We start from the raw sequence: 11,479 nt of genomic DNA on the forward strand, positions 1-11,479 counted from the left end.
ACACTTGACATAGTAAACTTAGATAAAAACAAAAATTGAAAATTACCTTGTACTAATTATGACCAACTGCAAATTGTGAGCGTTAGTAAAAGTTAAATATGAATTCAGGATGCAAAATTGACAGGATATGGAAAGTTATCGACCAGTGCTGTTTAAGACCAATCATCACTATCTCGCTTTCAAACTATCCGTTATCACTGTGCAAAGTTTCCTTAATATACATCTGTCTCGGACTAGTTTAAGCAAAAATAATAATAATAATAATAATAACAATAATAAATAAAAAAATCCATCTGCTAGTGCCAACTTTCTTAAAGGTTTTTCGCTTCTCATTCCTGAAAGGCATGACTGATCATTACCATCTCTTTAAAATCATATACGCCATAAGTACTATCAGCCTGATTTAGCGATTCTACCCCAGCCAGTCTTAGAAAAATCAATGCTAATATATGGGACACATCTCGAATACTATTTCCCAAACAATATCGAAGCTTCCAAGAAATGCGTAAGTGAACACACAAGAATTCCGCTCAACGAAAATTCTTCGGATTTATAACATGATTTAATTATTTTCTAAGCTTTCACATAACACCGCTGCTTACTAGGATATCACATACGACATCGCTGTAGCAGCAGTTTGACTTTCTTTCTAGGTGATGATTTCAAATGATGTAAAATACCACTTTCGCAACAATCTGCCTGAAGGTACCAACTAACGAACTAGACACAAATAAGATACTAGTGGCCAACATAAAGTGACCCTATAGCCAGTGCGCAGAACTTGTGCGTTTCTCTGGAAAAGTTCTTTTAAAGTTTCTACAGAACTACAGCGAAATCTGAAGTCTTAAATAAATGTTTCTTACTGGTTAAGTATCTGGAAACTTGCAAGGATATGGGCTCGATCCCGGGTGGAAATGCGCGTAATATGGATCTCACATTTTGCCGTAAGCTCACGCTTACCATAACCTCAGTGATAGACGCAAACATACAAATAAACAATCAATAAACATATAAATAAATATCAGATGTACATTATCACTTATCGTGTACATGAGCAATACTTAGACAGAAAGGAAAGTGCAAGGTCAATTTGCACTTCGAGAAACAAAGTACACTGACGTAAACCTTGTGCCAAAAACTGTTACAAGGTCCATTTCCCGGTTACTAAACTAATTTATGCCCGCTGAAATCAATCTCAAACAGTAAACATTGCTTCCGTTTAGTACAAATTATCACATGCTTTCGGAAATATTCGCTCTGTGTACCAGTAATGTTACAATGTTTTATACAATGAATGCCATCAACGAATTGTATAGGTTACCAATGGGAACAACAAAGTGCTAATAGAAATACAAAATAGGGAAGTTTCAAAGATCTGGAGAAAAACTTCAAATTCCTCCAAAAACATACATTCTTAAGTATTTTGTAACATGTTGTATTACACTCTCTTTTATATATAAGAAAAATAATGTACGTACCTGGTGTAATACTTGTATTAAAGGACAATGATTACTTATTCTGCAGGAGAATCTGAAGCCTTCTCAAGTTACTGCGGACCAGAAGGAGGCTCCAGATATTCCTGCAGAAGCAGAAATTATTGTATTCTCATACAAATAATTTATACACCAGGTACGTACATTATTTATATACACGTACGTTTTAATTGGTAGATGTGCCCTCACGGTTAGTTTCAGATTAGATTAAACGAAGCTCAGTACTTCCACTCTCATTCGATGGGTAAGTTCTGGTAAGCCCCGCCACACCAAACTTATGCACTAAGTAATAGAAACCAAACTTAACCTATTCGTAAGTAATTAGGTGCTAGTCAAGTTTTGGCACACCACACTTTGCAAAATTTACAGGTAAAACTCAATACTCTGCATGGAAAGACATTTATTAGGTACAAGTTTCTACAGTCGATGGAAAAAAAAAAAAAAAAAAAACACACAAAGTAATACAGCGGTATTTTAGGTTTACAAGTATAGAGATACTAGTGTAAAATCATTACAAGTACTGTACGGTGGATACAGTAAGTGAAAAATTGACTTTACTTGATATTACTTTCCATCGGCGGTATATTTCTGCACGGTGTACAGAAGCTGCATTTTATGTTTACAAGTGGAGTGTTACTACGGTGAAACCATGACAAAGTGCTATTGAAGCTCACATCATTGTCAAAACGCAGTTGTTTTCACTACCCACTGTCGTTGACACGCCTGCTATGTTCGAATGCAGCCCCGTGCCAGGCCACCAGCTTAGATCTTCTCTGACTCGAATAGAAAGTATTCGTGCTTTTTAGTGGTCACTCAACATATTGGTTGTGTTTTTCGCACTGTAGTTTTTATGCCATTTATCCTGACGCCGTACATATGCGTATATCGTAAAAGAATAGTTAATTTCTCAACAATTGCTTTTGGTGGTCCCTTTGAACTTTATCTATGCTAAATGGGATAATGTCACGTCGCACAGCGCAAACTTTTTGGAGATCTGTAAGAAGGAAATTAGTGAAGGAACTATACATTTCCAATAATTATATTTAGTGGTGTGCCAAAACTTGACCTCCACGAGTAATTTTTGTAGCGTTGAAAAACTGGCGGAGCTTAATAAATGTCCAAAGAACAACAATAAAAACAAGTTTAGAGTTGCCCCTCCAGTCTGAAGGTGCCCTTGGACTTTGCAACATACAAAAAACAGTGCTTAAAGTATTAAAAATTGTTACATTTCACTTAACTTTAGTACTCCGTGGGCTTCACAAAAATTTAAAAGGTTTTCTTCATTATTTTCGAACATCCGTTACACCTGTTCGCCATATTTTACAACTACCATGCTGCTGAAACCTTCCACGAATGCTTCCACATATCTTTTCTCGTATTAAACATAACTCTCATGCTGAACTTACATTCCTAAACATCAAATAAAAACTTCAAATTATCATTTCTTACCTCATTTCTCCAGTAAATTTTCCTGATTCTTATAAAAAGCGGAGGGGTAACTCTAAACTTAACCCGCTTTTGTAAATAAGCTCACCAATCTATATTAATATGGAAAACGACCTCTCAGTATTTTAAAATGAAATCTTTCAATTTTACTTCCCACGGTTGTGTCGTATAGGCTAACGAAGTCAGTAATGATAAGAAATGAACGAAGAAGTAGTGGAATAAAGGAACTGGAAGAACCCCAAGAAAATATATGCACATGATAATTGTTTACCACAAAGTTACTGGACCCCCCTCAAACTTACTTGGAGTTCCTCCAACGACTTCACGTATTACTGCACTTCGCGCAGTTTAGTTCTATTTGCAAATGGCAAGACCACGAAGAAAATAAATGATTAAAAATTCTCAGTAGAGCAAGTTTTGCCATGCCCTTACGACACTCCCAGGCACCAAAGTACGATGCGCCCTTGTACTTCATACAAATATTCAAGAAACACTCCTATAGGCCTACATCCCAATTCCAACGTACTCTCAGGTAGACGGTGAAAGCTTTCATCTCCTGCCGATATTAAATAAAACAAAAACATTGTTGTTAGTTTTAACCGAATACCTATTATCCAACTTCAGATACCAAAGCAAAACCCGAATTCAATGTATCCCCGGCTTTTATAACTAGTCAATAGATGCTCGTAGGGGAATTCAGTACCTATCTCAACCTCTGGGATTTACTTTAAATTTTATATTTAAGGAAGACAAAAATTTGAATGTACGTAAATAGTTCATGTGAATCATCACAGAACGCGATGTTCTTATTTATCTTACAGTGTAGACATGCAGTAAAACCCTATCTACCATAATATTTTAGTAACTTTCTGAGTGGCAACATTTTGAGCATGCATCAAAACAAATATGAATACAAGGGCACAAAGCTTCGAAAGAAACGGAAATCTTTCAGTTTAACGTTCCACGTTTATACCCTGTTAGGCTAAAGGAGACGATGATGACGCCGGAATGAAAATGTAGGAGGAAACGGGAGTACCCAGAGAAAACCACACATTCAATGTTGGTACATCATTATAACAGATATGTCACTATCCAGTTTAGTTCATACACATGCTGTAACATTTGTCATCAAATTATCATTGCTGAAAATATAGGTGTTCACTTACAAAAGTGGAATAGCTGAACTTAACAATCATGATATTTACATTTCCTTTTGGGAAGGAGAACTTTGTGAAGATGTTTGTTCACCTGTACTGACATCCATAGTGCTTACGTAAATACTTTAAAATAAGTTCAATTCACACATTCACTAATATTAACTCCAGCGTCTATTTTATATCCAAACAGGAGCTACTCAAACTTCCAAACCCTTAGGGGGTTCTTTCTTACCTGAATATGTAAACCTAAATAGCTGTAATTATCACAGTCTTAAAGTGGCTCATCTTATGAACAGTCAAACATTCGTTTCACACTACCACAGATCAGACACTACCACGGCCACTTGTCTGTGACCACGGCGAGCAAGATGTCTGCGCGTTCTAAAAGCAAACAATTTTCACTTTCGCGCCCACTTGTAGTTTCGTCTGCCATAGACTATAAACAAAGGAGACTCTATCATTATATCAATGAATCAATACACACTTGGGTCGCAGCAATTCAGCTATGTCGACAAAATCACTAAAATTATTTTGTGTAAGACGATTATGAAAACAGTAAGGCCAGCTATACACTATAAGATAGATCCTAGGAAATCTCTTATGATTTGTCCTAGAGTCAAAATCTCGAAACGCGGAAATCTTGACACCAAGAAACGAAGTAAACGGAAATTTTGGCACCATTTATAATAGAAGTACAGAAAATGTGAGAAAATACTCTGAATGTAACAGATATTTAAATTTACATGTTATTAACTAGAACTGCTCCAGCGCGACGAATCAAACGAGTGACGAATGTACAGTCAGCGATAAAATTTCTTTCTCTTCTGTAAAATTTATTTTGCTTATAACTTTGGAATTGATGGACTGATTTGAGTAGTTTTCTGAAATTTACCGAAAATTATATCTGCTTTAAGTTGCTGAATATTGCACTCAAATCTGTCCGTCCATTCGAGAGATATTCCCGGAAGAAATTTTAACATAGGAAAAGAACTTTTGTTACTGACAGTACAGACACCGGTAAAGATATTATTGGCAGTTTCATTATATATTCAAAGCAAGTCAAAATTCCCCTTTAATGGTTTTGTATTTTACTTTCAAGTGCAAACAGTAAAAGCTAATTGAAATTATGGAAATTGAAGTTCAGAGAAAGAAAATTAGAAAATACTCTGGATATAATAAATGTTAATGTACCAATTTGTTTGCAGAGGAGAGATTCTTTCCATCGAAACTTCCGGCTCCCCTCTCACTCATATACCAAAGCCTCATTATAAGTTTAAGAATGAAATTGAAACAAATCCCTGAACGTGATTGGCTTGTCACACGGCGGTGCTGAAATCCGATTGGTCGGTCAACAGATGTTGTCGAAAAGTGAAAGTATAAATTCGGTATATGATTTTTACTTCATTATTTTCAGTAGTGTCATTAACTGAAAGCATGGAGGGGATAAAATACAAACCCAGTGCAGTGAACATAGTACAGTCTTCAGCAACTCAAAGAAGATAGTTTTCCATAAATTACAGAAAACTTCTCAAATTAGTCCATCAATTCCAAAGTTATAAGCAAATAAATTTTACAGAAGAGAAAGAAATTTTGTCGCTGACTGTAGATTCGTCCCTGGTTTGATTCGTCGCGCTGGAACAGTCCTAGTTAATAACATGTGAATTTAAATATCTATTACATTCAGAGTATTTTCTCACATTTTCTGTACTTCAATTATAAATGGTGCCAAAATTTCCGTTTGCTTCGTTTCTTGGTGGCAAAATTTCCGTGTGAAAACTACTGATGCCAAAATTACCGCACTCCAAAATCTCAACGTATATGACATTAGAGCGCATGTCATTTTCTGGGTTCTGAACGATCCTATGATATTTCTCTTGTATAGAGCACACTCTATTTCGGAAAGAAAATTCCTAAGATTTCGATTTAAGCGACATCAGGTGAGAGAAAGTGAAAACAGAACAGATGAGAAGAATTGACTGCTGAGGTATCTTCTGATCGTGCAGGTTTACTTTAGGTGTACCACTCGAAATGATTGTTGAAAAATTATAATTTGTCACTGTTTCCTAAATTATTTGCGTTGGCCGACATGAAAATATGTCACATAACATAGATAAAATCCCTCAAGGGGACCATCAAAAGCAATTGTTGATAAACTACAATTCTTTTAAGATTTGCGTACAATTACGGGGTCCGGGTATATAGTATAAAAACTATAGTGCAAAAAACGCAAAGCAAATTGTGCTAGGTGGCCTCTGGAAAGTACGAATGCTATCTAACAGAGTCAGAGCAGGGTGAAGAGGGGGCCCGAACGTCAGCCAGGGGGTGCGAGCGAAGGAAGCAGGCGCGTCAGTGAATGTAGTGAAAACAAGTGGGGTTTTGCAATGATACAAGTTTGGATAGCACTAATCATGGTATCGTGGTAGTAGCGCTCCACTTGTAAACATAAACTATAGCTTCTGTAAACTATATAGAAATATACCGGTGGTGGAAAATAGTATCACCGTTCATCTTTCATATGCACCAGTAGTAGAAAATGGATCGATCAGGCTCATACTAGAACATATTAGAACAATTCTGGAGCCCCTGGGAAATTGAGCATCGTGAACCGTCAACCCACGGTCTTTTACGACCTCCATTTTAGGGGTGAACTCGTTCCCTTTTATGAGCATATTTTTCAACCCTTATTTTAACATAGCATATAACACATAAGATTACGAACACATAGAAGAGCAGATAACACATAGCAGAGATTACGCAACATAGCAAGGGTGTACGCGTTCCAGAAATAGCAGACAATGAACACATTATAGCGAAGACTACCAACATTAACACTTCGTTCCCTTTTATGAGCCCATTTTAGGGGTGTATTCGTTCTCTTTTATGAGCACTTTTTTCAACCCCTATCTTCCAACGGTCTATTTAACATAGCACATATTACATAAGACTACGAAACATAGCAGGGGTGTATTCATTCTCTTTTATGAGCATATTTTTAGTTGTGAACTCGTTCCCTTTTATGAGCATATTTTCCAACCCTTATTTTAACATAGCAGAAATTACACTGAGACCATGAACACACAGCAGAGCAGATAATACATAAGACTACGTACCTTTTTCCACCCCTTATTTTACCATAGCAGAGAATACATGGAGACTACGAACACATAGTAGAGCATATAATCTTTTATGGACACTTTTTAAGGGGTGCACTCGTTCTCTTTTATGAGCTTATTTTCCAACCCCTATTTTTACCATAGCAGATAATACATAAGACTACGTAACATAGCAGGGGTGTACTCGTTCCAACCCCTATTTTAACAAAGACAATGAGCACATTATAGCAAAGATTACTGAACCGTCCACATTTTAAGGGGTGTATTCATTCTCTTTGATGATCACTTTTTCCACCCTTATTTGAACATAGCAAATTCATTCCACCCCTAATTGAACATAGCAGAGATGTATTCGTTTAGGGTGTATTCATTCTCTTTTATGAGCATCGTTTCCAACCCCTATTCGAACACACAGCAAAAAAAAAACTAGAGAATAATGGGGATGTACTTGTTCCTATTTTTAACCCCTATTGTGGACACCCCTATTTCCCACAGAGGTTACGGACATAGCAGATTACATAGCAAAGGATTCTTTTTACCTGGGTCTTATAGTTTATGTGGGATACGCCCTTTCTATGACACTTAAAACCCAATCACTCGTAAACGAAGCAACATATTGAGGTGGTGTTTCCACATTTAGCAATTGGTCACCAGCCACTACATGTTCCAAAAATAATGACCATCTAGGTCAAAGGTCAAAATACTTAAAACCTAATAACTCGGAAACGAAGCAAAGTATTGAGGTGCTGTTTCCACATTTAGTAATTGATCATCAACTAGTACATGTTAAAAAAGTACTGACCATCGAGGTCAAAGGTCAAAACTCGGAAACGGAGCAAATATTGAGGCGGTGTTTCCACATTTAGTAATTGGTCATCAACTACTGATCATCGAGGTCAAAGGTCAAACTCGTAAACGAAGCCACATATTGAGATGACGTTTCCTCATTTAGTAAATTTGTGTGATCTATTCAATTTTGTACCAAGGAGAGAAAAAAGTGAAGAAGGAATAAATTTGAGTGGCTTATTTACTTTTGTGTTAATGAGAAAGAAATCAAAGAAACACAATTTTAACTAGCGCAGAATTTCTGTACCTTTTTAGGCTATTCAAATAAAACGCAAAAATTAATTTGGATGGACAAACAAGAAAGAAAGCAAAGATATCCCATATTAACTAGCTGAGAATTTTATATCATCTTGTACTATTTAAACAAACGAAGGGATAAATTTAAGTGATCTATTCCATATTGTACCCAAGGAGAAATACCCTTTTAACTAGCTCAGAGTTTATAAAAAAGCCAAGAAGGACCATTTTTAACAGGCTTAGAATTTTATACCTTTTTGTAATATTTGTACCAAACAAAAGAGCAAGGAAGTACCATTTAACTAACTAATAATTTTTGTGCTAACCGGAAAAAGCGAAGAAATGTCTTTTAACTAGCTCAGAATGTCTATACCTTTTTGTACTATTTAAACAAACAAAGGAATAAATTTGTACTAACCAGAAAAAGCGAAGAGTGACCGTTTTTAACTTGCTCAAAAAGCGAAAATGGACTCAAAATTTCTGTATAACCTTTGTACTGTTCAAATAAACGAACAAATAAATTTGGGTGTTCTACTTTTATACCAACGAGAAATGCCAGTTTAACTAACTCAGCATTTTATACCATTTTGAAATTTTTAATAAACAAAGGAATATACTTGTACTAACCAGAAAAAGCGAAAAAAGAACTTTTGTACCACTCCAATTAATGAAAGAATAAATTTAGGTGTTCTACGTTTTATACGCACGAGAAAAAATTAACATCCATTTTATTTAAATAAACTAAAGAATAAATTTGTACTAACTAGAAAAAGCGAAAAAGGACCATTTTAACTGGCTCAGAAGTTCTATACCATTTTGTACTGTTTACGAAGGGATAACTTTTGAATGAGCATTTTAACTAACTCAGAATTTTATAACATTTTATAATACTCAAATTTGCATGGAATACCAAGCAGAAAAAAAGGATAAGTTAATATTTTGTGCTAAACAAACAAACAAAGGAATCCAGAAAAGGCGAAGAAGGATCATTTTAACTACCTCAGCATTTTATCTTTTTGTGCTATTAAAATAACGGAGGAATAAATTCGAATGGTCTGTTTTATTTTTGTATCAATCAGAAGAAAAAACAAAGGTTCAATATTTTATACTTTTTGTGCCATTTAATAAATGAATAAATATATTGGAGTATCAACGAGAAAAAAGCAAAGATATGCAATTTTTAACAGGCTTATAATTTTATACCTTTTGTAACATTTGTACCAAACAGAAGAAAGCAAAGAAATATCATTTAACTAACTAATAATAATTTTTGTGCTATACAAATAAAGGAATAAAAAACGAAGAAAGGCCATTTTACATAGCTCAGCATGTTATACATTTTCGTACTACTCAAACAAACGAAGCAATAAATTTGAGTGACTTATTTACTTTTGTACCAACGAGAAATGACATTTTAACTAACTGAGAATTTTATACCTTTTGTATTTTGCAATTAAAGGAAGGAATAAATTTATACCAACCAGAAAAAAATGAAGAAGAACTATTTTAACTAGCTGAGAATTTTATTCCATTTTGTGCTGTTTAAATAAACGAAAGAATAAATTTGAGTGACCTATTCAATTTGGTACCAACGAGAAATGCCATTTCAACTAACTCAGTATTTTATACCTTTTTGTGCTATTTAAATAAACGAAGAAAGCGAAGAAGTTGCATTTTAACTAACTAAAAATTTTTTTGTAATACTCAAATAAACAAAGGAATAAATTTTTGTGACCTATTCAGTTTTGCAGCAAGCAGGAAAAGAAAAGAATTAACATTTTGTACTAATCAAATAAACCAAGGAATAAATTTAGGTGGCCTATTTAGTTTTGTACCAACCACAAAAAAAGCGAAGAAGTTCCATTTTAAGTAGCTCAATATTTCTGTACCATATTAACTAACTCAAAGAAACGAAAGAATAAATTTGAGTGGCTTAAGCAAAGAAGGTCAATTTGTACCTTTTGTGCTATTAAAACTGAGTGACCTATTCAATTATGTACTGAGTGACCTATTCAAGTAGAAAAAAATGAGGAATGAATAAATTTTGTTTGCAATTAAAAAAACGGAGAAGGTCTATTTTATGTAAATTTTGTACTACTCAAATTCTACTTTCTGTACCAACCAGAGAAAAACAAAGAAAGACCATATTCTGCTACTCAAACAAACAAACGAAGGAATAAGCTCAGAATTTCTATACCTTTTTGTGTTATTCAAATAAACGAAGGAATAAATTTGTGTTTTTTGTATCATCCAGATCAGTTTATTTATTTCTCTTAAAGAAAACAATACATTACTCTCACTGACAATTCAGTTGCCAGAGTCCAATGTTTGTAATCTAATTAATTGTTAATATTACAATACTACAAATTGATCCATTTATAAAATAATATATAAATAGTTAACAGTTCAATTCTCTGTAACCCTTTGTAATTTTAGCCCTAATATGTTCTTCTATTCATACACAATCAAATGCATATGCTACAATGTCTCAGTGTTCATTTACAGAATTAAATAATTGTTTATCTTTCTCTAAAACATTTCTAGTATTTCTTTAATATAATAATCACACTCTGTAATGTATTCATATACCAGAGTAAATTTTTTCTCCAAAGTATAAGTGTTCTTAATATTACAACCTTTAAAATGCTTCTTTAAATAAAGTTTATAGATTTTCTCTCTCATTTCACGTTTAATTAAGATCGTCCACACCTTTTGTAATAATTCGTAATCATACTGCAGCAAACAGTTGTGATCTTTTTCATTTTCATTATGTTCAGAACATGCTTCACATAATAATACTGAATTTGGTGTGTACTCATTAAATAATTGTATAACACATGTATCACTAATACTTTCACTATTACACTCGCACTCATTAGCTTCCACTTCAAAACAGTTAATATTTGAAACACTGTCATCATCACTTTCAGGGAGTATTTCATCATTATATGTATTATAGCGTCTAAAATAATGCATTTCTTCTATTTCTTGTATATGATTCTCACTTTATCACGTAATTCATCTGGCAAATCGGGGTCAGACGGGTGGATTAACAGTATAGGTTTTTCGTTGAATTTCTTTTTCTCTAGGTGAAACATAAACAATCTCCATGCTCTTCAGCAAAAACAAATCAAATAAATAATTTTATATACCTACAATACAAGCATTCTATGCATTCTCCGTCTTA

At 34.2% G+C, this 11,479-nt stretch overlaps 1 protein-coding gene across 1 annotated transcript in view; it reads right to left on the reverse strand.

Annotated features, from left to right (window-relative positions):
* The window catches only part of LOC145687902 (uncharacterized), a 56,507-nt gene extending 51,990 nt beyond the window's left edge, over nucleotides 1-4,517 (reverse strand). The window contains exon 1 of the mRNA XM_081761444.1: nucleotides 4,329-4,517. The gene's annotated coding sequence lies outside the window, so the exon portion shown is untranslated. The remainder of the gene's footprint in view (nucleotides 1-4,328) is intronic.
* Nucleotides 4,518-11,479: the final 6,962 nt, after the last annotated feature.

This window comes from Thermobia domestica, chromosome 6, assembly GCF_964235325.1.
Source record: "Thermobia domestica chromosome 6, izTheDome1.hap1.1, whole genome shotgun sequence".
Taxonomy (NCBI): domain Eukaryota; kingdom Metazoa; phylum Arthropoda; class Insecta; order Zygentoma; family Lepismatidae; genus Thermobia; species Thermobia domestica.